At 36.9% G+C, this 14,912-nt stretch overlaps 1 long non-coding RNA gene across 1 annotated transcript in view; it reads left to right on the forward strand.

Annotated features, from left to right (window-relative positions):
- The window catches only part of LOC140506600 (uncharacterized), a 392,715-nt gene that overhangs the window by 363,503 nt on the left and 14,300 nt on the right, over window positions 1-14,912 (forward strand). Inside the window, exon 2 of the long non-coding RNA XR_011967994.1 lies at window positions 1-14,912. This exon is cut by the window's right edge and continues 14,300 nt beyond it. This is a non-coding gene — a long non-coding RNA (uncharacterized lncRNA).

Here is a 14,912-nt window from a genome sequence, read left to right on the forward strand (position 1 = left end):
GTAAGTGAAGCCTTTTTGTGGTTGAATATGAATCAGCTGAGCCAATGTGAAGAATGGATTCTTAGACTGAAAATACTGCAGATTCATATCCATACTCCCTCCATTCAAGTGTTTGGTTTGTGAGTCTCTACTCTGAAGGATTAAAGAACTGTAACATTATCTGGGATTGAAAGATTACAAATAGCCTCATTGTGTGTGCTGTGGTCTACTAGATGGGTGTGCCTTACTTTATGCTGACTACATATGAAAATCTGGGTTTTCAAAAAAAATGCATCAGGGATGTTAACTCACATTGTAAAAGGATTCACCCTGGAAATCCTTGAAATGGCAAGCACATTTACAATGACTCGATTTATGGGGGAAAAAACAGCTTGCATGGAACTTTCCCAGCAAATATCTCTGGCATAAATTAAGGTGCACTTGTTTGTATTTTCTGGAATTTACAGATTGTCTCTGGATCCCTTCATAGATAGATACCGAAGTGTGGAGTTGTCATGATTTGTTTGCTCTCTGATTTTCTGGAGGCTTAAAATTTGTCGGCTTCTTTGCTCTGAGATTATCCCCTTCACCTCAGCTAGATGAGGCCTGAGCTTTAGAATTGAAGAGACTGAATTTTGTTTAGCATGCCAGTGTGGAGGTGGATTTAGTTGGCAAGAATGACAGTAATGTTTAAAAAAGGGGGGGGAAGATGCCCGGGAGTTATTAAATATTTGGAAAATGACAACTCTTGCAAAATTGGCACAGAGATCCCTATAGCCTCTGGCTTGTTCTGGTCATCTTCCTTGGAATTCTCTTTCTCTCTCTCATTTTCTCTTCCTTTTCCTAGACTTCTGTGCTGGTTCTCTTGTAGAGCCTGTTTGGGAACTGGCACAGAAGAGGCCCTATCTAGCATAATCTAAGGAACTAACTGCAGGCATTATATGAGCTGGTGCAGGCTCTTCTGCCTCTCCTATACGTGACCCACCTGTTTAATTTATACTTATTAGTCTAATCAACAGAGATCGTCAAACTGCTTTCTCTGCTCCACTGTGGGGGAAGAAACTTCCCCAGTGCTGCTGATTCCCTGTTTGAATTCTATCACTGATATCTTTGTGTGAAGTTATTAATTGTGAAATACAATGGAACAGTCTTAACGGTAAAATACTTGTTTCCCAGACAAAGTTTTGCTTGAAGGTCATTGTTGCAATTGGCTCATTGTGGTACATTGTTACAAACTGAAAATTTCATTTCCTCCCCATTGTTCATTGAGTGCCTTGCCAGATGATTTACTATTGTGCATCAAAGTGAGCTTTGCTATGTGTGGAAAAAGTGAGGTGGATCTATTTACTATGCGTTATATAGATTTCTAATTCCATGGAGTGAAGGGGGCTGACTTTGAAGTAAAGAAAGAGACAAGATAGGCCTAATGCAAATGGACACACTTTTTATACAAGTTCACTCTATTGGTTTTGGGTTTTTTTGCTTGTTTTTTTAAACAATTATTTAAGATAGGGACCTGGCCTTGCTTCTGTTTCTATCATAATTTTCACTGTAAATATCTCCCTGTTGTTCTTATCCTCTACTGTAACACAGGAGAAATAAGAAATGAGACTTTACCTTGGTTCTTTCTATATCATAGCTTTTACCATTTCTTTAATTGGAAGTTTAACATTTCTCATTTGACTTGTAGGAAGAAACTGACTCAGTGTACTCTGTAGATATTTACCTATCCAAGTACAATCTGAATAATGGATAGATATATCTAGATTACAGAGTAAGAGGGGTCTATTGCAGCAAGCTGGGCTCTTCCCAAAACAACCAAATGGGAAATCAATCCCACAGGCAGTCAATAACCTTCTCTCTGGTACCCAGGGAATCTCTGATCTTTACTTCTCCCTTTGCTCTGTAGAGGGATGTTATTTTTTTTTATTGTAGCAATAATGTATTTTCCCCCCAGAAACAGCAGTAGTCGACATTCATTAAGCACCTATCTATAGAAAGCTTTATGCTAAGGGCTGAGGCTACAAATACAAGGACCAAAACTCCCTATTAGCATCCCTACTGGAAATTCATACAGTTTATATTTTAATGGAGACAAGAACATATATAATTATGCATCAAATAAATACAAGGAGAACAAATATGAACAACTGAAGTAGTGAAATACAAGGTAATTTGGGAGGAAGGGAAACAAGTAGTTGTCAGGATCAGAAAAAAAGTTTTATGTAAATAATGGTACTTGTACTGGTTCTTGAAGAAAAAAATACACTATGAGATGCAGGTGAAGAGGAAGTGCATTCTAGGCATGTAGAATGTGCAGTGCAAATACAAAGAGAAATGATATGTTCCAGAAACAGAGAGGAGGACGCTGGCTGAATTAAAGAGTGAAGAACAGGAAGAAATGTTCAATGAAACAGAAAAGATAGGATGGGGCCAAAGGAATTTAGATTTTATCCTAAAAGGCAATAAGGAATTAGTATTGATTAAGTGTGGGAGTCACACGATCTAATATGTGCTTAAAGAAAATCAGTTTGACAGCAGTATGTACCATGGAGTAGGAAGATTCTTGAGACAGGAAGACCATTAAGAAAGTTATTGCAATCAACTTTGCAAGAACTGTTGAGGGCACTAAGGTTTACTCGTATGGGTAGAGAAAAGGAATCATATATGAGATTTTGGATGGGCAAAATCAGGAAAATTTTGCAGCTGACTAGATAAGGATGGAATAAAATTAAACATGGATCACCAGATTCTAAGTATTTTGCACACTATGTGTTTAGTATTTACTGCTTCCTATAGCTGTGTTGACTGTCAGTTTCAACTTCTTTTAATTCTTTCTCGCTTTACTTTACACTTTTGGATTTGCAACACTTTCCTTGTGGAGTAGACCTAGGGCAAACTCATCAAGAAAGGTGATTGCTATTGGATGTCTCTTATATCATGAGTTCCCTCCAGCCCTACATTCCTGGAGAAATGAGAGACTGCCTATTAAAAATAACAACAAAATAAGAACAGGGAAGAAGGGGAAAAAATCATCCCCCAAGCAGGATTACATTGGGAATTGGCATAGCACTTTCCACAGCCTCCCTATCATTATCATTAAAGTTAATGTCATTTCATTCCCCAGTGAAAGGTTCCTCTGGGGCCTTTTTGCCTTTTGACAATGGAGACTAGTGTGTAGATTAATATGAGCCTCTGCTTCTGTTAATGACAAATTTTTGTAACGTTAATATTTCCTCCTCAGGAAAATAATATTTTTTTGACTTGAGGATCTGAACTCTAATTTTGTAACAGCTGGTTTGCTCAACTAATCAAGCATTGTTTTTCTTTTTTTGTTTTTGCTTGTTTGATTGGTTGTTTTTTTAGTACTTAGGCTAGAGTTTAGTATGAGAAAGGGAGGCTAGAATTATAAATTGTCCCTGCAAACTGTAGTTTTGTCCATATTTGAAAGTGGAAGTAGAAAATGAGGCAATTAGTTGGATAGTGTACGGGGTAGGGAGTGGGAAGAACCCAAGCTCCTAATGCTCAGATTGTGAGGATATTTCACGTAAAAGTGTTTTCTTGGACTGGAGTATATACTTATATCTCATTTTTCTATTTCACTCTGCTCATGTAACTATATCAAGAGTTTCCAGCCAAATATGGACTTTCATTTCTTTTAGAGGGGACAGAATTAATTTTTCCCTGTCTTTGCTGATGTATTGCATTTCACATTCTTCAAACAATTTAGTTAAATAAATTTCTCACTAAAAACTACACTAACTGGTTATAAAAGCTTTTGTTTTGGTTTGTTGTTGTTGTTGTTGTGTTATTTTGTGAAAACTCGAAATGTTCCTTATGGCCTCTCCTCGTACAAATGCCCATGTCCTACCACGGTCACCTCAGGTGCAGGAGCCTCTCAGAAAGAATGCCAAGACAGTCTTAGGAAAGTAGTCATCATTATATTCATTCATTCAATAAACATTTGTTAAGCACCTGCTAAATGCCAGTCACTATGCTAAGTGCTAGGAATACAAAAAGAGAAAAAAAAAGGGCTCCTGCCCTCAAGTTGCTTGAAATCAGATAGGGGAGGCAATATGCAAAGAAATATACAAAGTAAGTTATATACAGGCTAAACAGGAAATAATTAAAAGATCAAGAGCACTGGAATTAAGAGGGGTAGGCGAAGACTTCTTATAGAAAGTAGGATTTTAGTCAGGCCTTAAAGGAAGTCAAGGAGGTCAGTAGTTGGGGAAGAGGAGAGAGTGTTTCAGGCATGGAGACAGCTAGAGGGAACGACCAAACCATGGAGATGGAATGCCTTGTTCATAGAACAGCCAGAAAGCCAGCCTCCCTTCTTTGAATTTAGAATTCTCAGTTCTTAATGTAACCATTCTATTCAATTTTCGTTAAATTGTTTCTGGACTGAAGAATTATTAAATAAATAAAATTATTATTAAATTATTAAATGACCAAGACGAATTGACATTCAATTCATTAAACATACATTAAGTACTTACAATATGCAAGACAATTTGCCTGGTTCTGGGAGATATAAGGTAAAGAAGTTTTGGTTACTGCCATCATGGAGTTTACAGATTACAAGTAGATTCAATTTGTTTCAACCAAAAAATTATTAAGAGTGTGTAATGTGATGGAAGAAAAAATATCCTTTCCCCTCATAGAACTTATAGTCTTGTAGGAAGGTAAGATACACTCATAGATATTATTTAAAAAAAAAGTGCATAAGGGAGTTCTAAGCAAAAGGCAATATTGTATAGTGGGAAAGTTAATTAGTGCTGAAAAGAAGGTGAAAAAAAGTTTACTTGAAGATGTTGTTAAGATAGGCTTCAAAGGATGGGCAAAAATTCAAGAGGTGAAGAAGGAGAAAGGATGCGGGATATGTATAGACTATAATAATAGCTGGCAATTATATGATATTTTAAGTTTTACAAAGTGATTAAATTCTATTATTTCATTTTTATCTTTGCAATAACCTTGTGAGATAGGGGCTATTATTTTGGCACAGTGGAGAAGCACTGGATCTCCAGTCAGGAAGATCAAAGTTCAAATCCAGTCTCCAACACATACTAGCAATTTGACACTGAGCAAGTCAATGCACCTCTCCCTGTCTCAATTTTCTCATCTATAAAATGGGAATAAAAATAGCACCTACCTCACAAGGTTGTATTGAGGATAAAATGATCTAACATTTTTAAAATTCTTTGCAAACTACAAAGTTTTATAAATGTGAACTCTTACTATTGAGGTTAAGCAACTTGCTTAATGTTATCCAGCTAGTAAGTATCTGAGGTAGGATTTGAACTCAGAGTTTCCTAAATCAAGATCTAGTACTGCCTCCATTTAACCACTTAGCTACCGTAGATGACAATGGAAAGTGTGTTGGATAAGGCTGGAAGAGGATTGTAGACTTTGAATGCCAGAAGAAAGAGTTCAGCATTTATTTGACAATCAGCATTTATCAATCCCTTATTACGTGTCAATCACTGCCTGCGTTTGCTAGCAATACAAAGAAAAAAATGAAAGTTCTTGCCCTCAAGGAGCTTACATATAATAGGGGTTATAGACAGAGAGATCTGAGGTAAAGTATGATCTGACCAGTTTAGGGAAATGGCTCTGAGAATAGTAGAAGAGGTATATTGGTGAAAGAGAGACTGAACATAGGAAAAGTTGTCAAGATACTTTTGTAAAAACCTAAGCTGGTTGTTAAGTGCTAGTATTTAGTTGTTTTGCAGCATGGTGGTGAAGATACAGAGAGGAGAGTTCAAAATGAATTTCCAGTGGTTGAATAAATAGGTAAAATCATGGATATGAGACATGAGGTACAGAAAAGAGTCAGATAATACCAAATTTTTCAACCTAGAGAAAGAGAAGGTTTAGCATAAAAGATAATTGATTCACATTACAGACATGTTGAACCTGAGATTCTGGTGGAATTCTAGTATAGTTTGGAGTTGGAGATTTAGAATCAGGAGTTTAGAAGATAGATCAGAGTTAAGTGTATTGTCTTTGGACTCGTCTTTGTAGAGGTGGCAGATGAAGGTATAGAAAAGGGATTGTCAAGGGAGAGAATGGAGAGAGAAAGAAGCAGACCTAGAACGGAATTTTGGAGATCACCACCCTTTCTCAAACCATTGGTAATACTAATAAGAGTCAGTGAAGGGGCTAACATATGTATGAAAGTCCATAACACAAATAAAATAATAGTGAATATGAGAGGTTCAGAGGGCTATGAAAGACCAAGAGAGGTAGTGATTAGTTCTGGCTGGGAGTGGGTTTGCTAGGTAGAGAAGGGATCAGAGAATGCTTTGTCAAGCACACACCATTGGTTCAACCCATGAGTAGGTTTTCAACAGTCAAGGATGGAAATGAATTTCAGACATGATAGGAATTGATTAGGTAAACAATCCATCAGCACTATTTAGGTGTCTTGCCATACTACTTACCTAACTTCTCAGTACCTGAGGATAATAGTAATTCCATTGCCTTTCCCAAAGAGTTGTTTTGAGGAAAGAACTCTATAAATTCTTAAGTGTTAAAGAAATGCATTATTCCTACCACAGAATTAATTGGAAGAAAGTGATTTAAAAACAATAGAGAAACTATCAGGAAAGTGGCTTTTGAACATGTAGGCTATTTTTCTATTTGATTATAAGCTCCATACTTAAGGCAATATGCCTTATTTAATCTTTGTATCTCCTCTAATTTCTAGTATAGTACTCTGCACATCGTAGGACCTTAATAAATGTTTGATGAATTGATGCATGTAGAGATAAAGGAGGAAGAAGGCATACTCTTTTATCTCAAAACATAGTCTAATAATGTTTATAGCCCTTTACAACATGGCGACAACTACCTTTCCAGTCTCTTTCCGTATTACTCACCTTCATAGTTCACTATTCTAGTCAAACCAACTTGCTAGCTCTTTCCTGTATATCACATTTTACATTCATTCTCTGTGTTGTTGAATAAGTGATCCTCATGTCTAGAAATTCCTCCTCCCTCAACTCTGTCAGCCTCAGTTATCCCTAACATCCTTCACAGCAAAGTTCAGATATCACTTCTTCAGGGAGGATTTTCCTGATACCCCATTTATCCACTTAATATATACTAGTACTCAGAGCTACAAAGTATCTTAGGCCAGATTTGAACTCAGCATTTCCTAGTTTATGCTCAAAAAGAGAGACTTTTTAATTTATCTTTCAAAAGATATACAAAGTTAATTTTTTGCATATGTTTTGTCTTTCTCACTTCTCTTCCTCATCTTCATCTTCCTCACATCTAGCACTATACCTTTCACAAAGATAATTAATAAATGCCTCCTCTCTAGAAAAAATACTTATGTACAAAGCTATGAATTAGTAAGGTGAAAATGAGTAGAGTTAAAATCTCGTTTGACTGATAGAGGTGGTTTGACTGATTCTCTGAGGATGGATACATGAGCAGAGCATGAAACTAGTACCTAAAAAATGAAAGAAGAAATGGACTAGATACAAGCATATTGCATGTTCTGCATAGTCTATTTTAAGGAGAAGCTACATTTTATGTACATAAATTATAAAAAGAACAAGCAGAAATGATATTTTTGAAATTGAATTTAAACCTTAAGAGAACCAGAAACAGAATACTAGAGCTGGAATGGGTCTTAGATATAATCATTATAGTCTAATTCTCATCTCTCCCTCAGTTACCAGATGAGGAACCGAACATTTTAGGATGGTTAGTCACTTTCAGCAGATGAATACAGAAGAACCAAGACCAGATCTCATGCATTTTGACTCCTAATCCAATGCATTTCCCATTGACAAAACTTGTTAATATGTTTGTGTGATTTTCCCAGAATTATTTTTCTTTCTTTACCACCTTTCTTTTTCTGGTTTTACTCTATGGTAGCCTTCAGATTTGCACTTTTAGGAAAGGAAAGATTTAGCTACCAAACAGAGGCAATTCTCTCGTATTTCTCTATATTTTCACCTATTCTACCTATGAGAGTAGAAACCTATATCTCCCCAAACCCCAAATCTGCTAATCCTTCCTTTAGAGATGACTCTAGAGAACAGGGAAGAGAAATATATTCAGTAGTGAAAGTTAATAGAAAAACTGAAGATATTCATAAAATTAATTTTTAGATGGCCATTTGGACACAGTCCCTTTAAGGTGTTTCTCACTCCCCCTCCCCCACATTCCATTTCCTTCTCCCTAGCAGCATTCAACTTGGAGTTTTGTCCAGTCCCCTGGGCATGAGACACCTATTAAGCACGACTCTAAGTGCTGACCAATTTGGAGTCATTTAAAAGATGGGAAGGAGTGAGTGGAGGCTAATAAATCATTTCAGTTTTCTTTACCGTAACTAATAAACTGACTAGAATGAAAATGTTCTTTGTCTGACAAATCATAACAGCTTATACAACAAAATATTGAGTTTATATAGCTAAGTCATACCACTAATAAACACACAGATATATGTATGGATTTGTGTGTGTGTGTATATATGCATATACACACACATATGTGTGATGTATGTTATTTATTTTGAGTAAATATATGTATATCTATGCATTTATAGCTATACATATATTTCCTAAAAGTAAATAATTCCTCAACTTCATCTAACCCAAACGCTTTATTTACAGATTAGGAAATCAGACCCCAGGAAGGTGAAGGAACTTATCCACAGTAATTTAATTCATTGGTGTTCTACTTTCTTCCTCTTACATAAATAATTTTGTTTGGTTTTATTTTTCCTTAATTTAAAATACTTTGAATGCAAATAAAGCCAATATTTAAAATTCCCTTTTCTTTTTATTAACTTCAATAATCATTGAAAATACAAATACTACCTTGATTTATGCCATAAGTTATTTTTCCAGTTTAACTTTTTTAATAGAAATGTCTATGATAGTCTCGGCGTAGGGAACTCCTAGTGTGGGAATACCATTCACCAGTACAGAGGAAGGCACCTATAGCACAAACAGGTTAAAAGTGACTTGCCCAATGTCATGCAGATAATAAGGGTCAAAAAGCTGGCCTTTCTGACTACAAGCTAAGAACTCTATCCAACATCGTATATGTACATGTATGTATATGTATGCATATCCGTGTGTGTGCTTGGGTTTTGTTTTTTGTTTTTTGGTAAAGTGAAAGATAGCTCGAATTTGCCTTTTGTTTTTGGTAAACAAATGTTATAGAATTGTTGCTAGACCAGGCATATAACAAATATTTTTTGAAAAGAGACAAGTGGCAGTTCCGGATTTGCCAAGAACTAGCTATGTGATGCTGCATAAATCAGTTTTCCTCCTTTTAAAATTAAGGAATTGGATTAGGTGCTCTGTAAGATCTTTCGGATCTAAAATTCTAAGATTAATTAAACATGAATTTTTAAATTGGTTGTAAAGGAAAAAAAAGGTATACCCAGATGCAGTTCTCCTTTGGAACCAGCAGGGGTCTCAAAAAGCTTTTTACCCACCAGAAACTATTTTTATCTAAATTGATGACTGTACGCTCCCCCCCACACCCCAATCAAATTGAATTACATACACAGTAATAAAATCTCTAGGCCATATTCAAATAAAAATACTCTTCCATTTTAAGACGATAACTCAGTGTGCTCTTTAGTTATAGATCTTAATGTTGATAATTGAATACAGTTGCCCTGCTAATCTTAACAAGCATCAGAGCAAAGTATTGAGAAATTATGCTGATTTATATAAGTGTTCCTAATTAGACTTCATGGTCTCAAAGTACTTAATATTTCCTCCATGTAAGTATGTCCAAGAAATTGTGTGGAATTGAGATTATTTGTTTAAGAAATATTTTCAGGAGACTGTCTCCGTGCATTATTCATTTCCTTGTTTAGAATGGAGCACAGAACAGGGAGGAAAGCATTAAGTTCCTAGCACTCAGGGTTGATTAAAATTCCTCAAAATGAAAAAGACCCCCACATCTAATACTGCAGCTAGTCAGGCACCGTAAAAGGCCACAGGAGCTAGCAATCTCTGCCAGGCTGTCTCTTGATTTGTGTTGGGTTCGTTGCTCTGAAGTCGTCCTTCTCCTTAATTAGACAACTAGGGTCACCATTGTTTCATTTCTCTCCCCAATAATTCCGGTTTTTGCTCTAATCTAAGATATCCTCTAGTTCAAGGGGTAGAAGATAAAGGGAAGGCAGGACAGAGAATCAACATTTATATAGCACCTACTATGTGCCAGTCATTAGGCAAAGTGCTTTCTAAATATCTTATTCAATCCTCACAACACCCTTGGGAGGTGGGTTTTATTAGTCCCCATTTTACAGTTGAAAAAACTGAGACAAGCGTAAATTAAGTGTCACAATGCAGCTAATAAGCATCTCAAACCAAATGGCTGAGGGAAGGTATTGGGAAGGGGAAATAAAAAGGATATCCAGAGCACACACTGGAATCAGGGATGGAACAGGCAAATCCATTCCCACCCACAAAGGGAATGCTCAGCAGTAAAGACTTATAGGATGATTACAAGCAGTTGAAAGGCAATGTATAGGCCTTGTGGGTCCATTAGGAATAGGACTGATCCTTAGATATTCTGCATTTGATTTCTGCTGAATCCTGCCGAGTGGGTTCTTTTCTTTTTGTCGTTTTCTCTTTGTTGGGAATGGGAGGAGATTTTTCTCTTCTCTCTGTCATTAATTCTACTTTTCTTAGTCAATCTACCTCCATCTCTTACCAAGGACACTGTTGCCCCTGATAATTCCCAATTAGCTGATACCTTAAGGAAGGAAAACACCAACTGTCATTTGAAATCCCACAAGGCCCTGCACCAAAATAAAGAAGTTAAATAACAAACACAGACGTTCCTAGGGGGTCATCTGTTCATAAGACTGGGAGGAAGTAGGGGGAAGAGCATCCCCTCACCAACCCTTAAAAGCTAAGAGAGCTGTTCTTCCACCTCGAAAACCTGTAGGGGAATGGATTGCCTCTTTACTAATTCCACGTTACCAGTTAATTCTGGCAGAAGGAAGTAGTCAAATGATGTCTATGCTTGCTCTGAATTGCAGGGAGAAGGGCCCCCTCCATCGTTTATTCCCCAGGGTTTCTACACATATTTGTCTAATTAATTAATCAATTAGTTCTAGGTTGGGAGAGTGAATCATGGTTAATGAACAGAAGTAAATTGTATGTCAGGCAAAGCAAATACCTTTGAAGACTGGGCTGAATGTACACCTTGTAGGTGCCTTCATCCCTTGGAAGCCTAAAGGTCTCTAAAGAGTGGTGCTTTTTCATACTTGGGAAGGAATCTAAGTGAAGAAATGAGCCCTGATGAAAACTATTAGAATATGGTGCACCCAGAGGCCATTGCTGGTGTTCTTAGTTCAAGTAGTATCTTCTTATCTGCAGGACTGGGGTAGGGGACGCTTGAGGCTGTGGTAAAGATAGACTCAAGAAGAATTAAGCACATTCCTAAAGAGCTAAGTAACTACAGGGGGAGGAATGAAACTGGGAAGAGCTTCCCAGTGTCCAACTTGTTATCTTAGGAAAGAAAAGATTCACAAGAGGGGATAAGAAAAGTATAGTTCATAAAAGATCAAAGAGAAGGAGGAGGAGAAGTATATGAAGCTATGTGAGTGAGTGCATGGTAATGAGAAAGGATGGGAGACAGAGAGACAGAGAAAAACAGAGACAGAGTTTGAGACAGACATTGAGAAATATAGATAGATAGCTGAGAATGAAACATAAAATTTTAAAAAATGAAAATAAGATGGAAAGTAAATAGATCTTTTTCTCTCTTTCACAGAAGGATCAAATTAAGAATCAAGCGTAAATTTCACATGCATCAGACTTCTAACAGTAAACTTCAACAGAATTGGTAAATGGTGTATTTGGTAGCTTCTTTTATTTTATATGGTTACTTACTTGAAAACAATTTATTTGTTTAGTTATTTCAGTTGTGTCTGACTCTGCCTGACCTCATTTGGGGTTTTCTTGGCAAAGATATTGGAGTGGTTTCGCATTTCTTTCTCCGGTTCATTTTACAGATGAGGATATTGAGGCAAACAGGACTAAGTGACTTGCCCAGGGTCAAACAGCTAGTGCCTGAGGCTGGATTTGAGCTCAGAAAGCTCCTGACTCCAGGCTGCAGCACTCTATCCACTGTCTCCAAACAATGTATAAATTGAAGTGAACATGTATATTTATATGTGTATATGATCTCAAAATCCCTGGGGGCAAGAAGAGCCCCTAGCCTTAGTATTCGATGGCTTGTGAGATTCTTGAACTAGTAATGGAATGTCTAAGCTATTTGCAATATTTTATGCACACATCATCAGCATATTCATCCACTTTAGGACACTCTTTTCAGCCTGTCTGATCACTTATCATCGGCGGCAGTGTTATCATCATGCATATTTATTAAGTGCTACACTGAGTTATGCAAAATAAGTTACACAGACATTCTATAGAAAGTCAGAAGCTAAAACAGATGGCATTGAAATGTGTGTCTGGGTTATTTTCTATGTCCAGTGGTCATCATAAAATGGAGATAATTTCTGTTGACAATTCCATTTTTCAACTAAGTAGTTTACCTATTTAACCAGTGGCTTTTGTCCTCATCAAAATTTGTTAGCTCATCAGAACAGGTTTTTTTGAGACTGACAGAATGATGAATTATGCTTGCACTTACTCTTTTGTACTTAAGACTAATTTCTGTTCTTAATAATCTTATGATGTACTAAAAATCCACAGCATTGCTTCAGTGAAAAAATAAAATAAAAAAAAACACAGATGGGAGGGGTAATACCAATAGAGGGTATGTCAGAATCATAATGCAAAACCATATTGCCAGGCTAGATCATTCAGCCTAATTGAATAAGGCAAAATTTCATAGGGATAAATGGGAAGTCATACTCAGATTTTAAACAATCAGTTTCAGCAGTTCAAGATGATCAAGGTATGGCTGGATAGCAGTGTACCTCAACAAAGACATGGGGGTTTTCGTGGACTGAAAACTCCATGACTCAAAGATGTTCTCTTGGAGGCAAGAAAATTAAAGTAATTTTAGGCTGCCTAAAGAAGGGGCAGAAGTGGAAGCTAGGTGGCACGGTGAATAGACCAGAGGCCCTGGAGTCAGGAGGATCTGAGTTCAAATGTGACCTCAGACATTTGACACTTACTACTTGTGTGTGCTTGGGCAAGTCACTTAACTCCAGTGGCCTTGCCTTTCCCCACTTCCAGAAAAAAAAGAAGAGGCACAAGCATCCCAGGAAAAAGAAAGTGAGAAGCCCAATATATTCAGCCCTGACCTAGAATATCATAGTCATTTCTGAGTGTCACATATCAAGAAGAAACATTGATAACCTGGAGAGTGTCCACAGGAGGACAAATAGGATGGTGAACATCCTTGCCTTTATATAAAGGAACTAGAGTTCTTTAGCTTGATGAAACTAGAGAAGAGGAGATTTAGGAATAGGGTGATAACTGAATTCAAATGCTTAAAGAGAGATTAGGTTTGCTCCCTTGGGTTCTAGACCAGGAGTGGAAAGTTATAGCCACAGGGCGAGATGCCCTGCCTGGTTTTATTTATAATTCTGTTCAGGGGAATATTTTTACATTTTAAATACAATAAAATTTTATTTAAAAATACAAAAATCAATTGTAGCTTGCTGGATATACAAGAATATATAGGACCAGATTTGATCCAAGGACCATAGTTTCCTGGATTATTGCTGCAGAGAGAAGAAGAGAATAGAAACTGAAAACGGATATTTAGGATAAATGTAAAAAAACCCAAAACCTAAAGTAAACTAAAGTAGAACTTCCTAATGTAAGGGTGATAGTCCACACCCTTACCCCTGTTAATCTAGAGCTTTAAAACACCACACCATTAGGCCTACCCAAGGCAACACTCCAGAGTGGATTCTGAACTAGATTAAAATGTAATTGTAATTATATTTGTATATTATATTATTTAACACAATAAATAAAAATCTAATTAGCATGATTGATATTACATTTAGATTAAGTCAATATACAGTTCACAGAGATCCTTATAGTGATCGCCATTTCTATTTGAGTTTGACATCATTGATTAAAATGACAGAATAAGTTTTAAAGGTGCAAACAAGATGGTTTAGACTGTGTGATCCCTTTATGAGTTAAGAAATAATTTGTTTCGGTGAAGAAAGAAAGTAGTACGATTACCTGAAAAGGTCAGTCATTTCCAACCCAGAAGTCCAGAAGAAGGAGTGAAGCTTTGGGAAATTCCTTGTTCAGGAGTCCCTGGAGAAGGCAAGCTCTTGTGCCAGAGGGTAGCGGGCTGTGTAGGTAATGGTTCAGGGGGAGTCTTAAATTTCCATCCCTTGACAATGTCACACCTTCCTCCATCCTATTTAACATGTTATTAGAAAGACTGCCTTCTTTGCCATACTGTCTCTGCCATATTGCTTTCCAGTTTCCCTAACAATTCTTACCAAATAAACAATTCCTGTTCCAAAATCTTGTCTGTACGCTTGTGAGATACAGGGATACAAGATTACTATATTTATTTGCTGCTGTAAATTCTGTCTGTTCTCTTCCACTGATTTACCTTTCTGTTTCTTAGACAGTATGAGAACATTTTGATAATTACCACCTCATAATGATGAGGACTGGAAAGGGGGTGTGAGATGCCCACAAAGACCAGGGTACCAGGAGCAGGTCGCCTGGAGAAGGATTGTTGAAGTCAAGGTAAAGATTTATTAGGCTTTCCAACAGGCAAGAGTTCTTAGGGAACCTGCAACCTTAAAGGGTTACAGGGAAAGTTTATATAGAATATTCTATATTATCACTTGTGCTAAATATGCTACCAAGGTATTTTAGGGAGTGGTCAGTTCTTAAAGGAACATGCACTTTTGGTATCTACTATGCAGGTATTTTACCCAAAATTCATTGGGAAATAGCCCTGGGGGTAGGGGGGCTACCTGGAGG

Source organism: Notamacropus eugenii, chromosome 5, assembly GCF_028372415.1.
Source record: "Notamacropus eugenii isolate mMacEug1 chromosome 5, mMacEug1.pri_v2, whole genome shotgun sequence".
Taxonomy (NCBI): Eukaryota; Metazoa; Chordata; class Mammalia; order Diprotodontia; family Macropodidae; genus Notamacropus; species Notamacropus eugenii.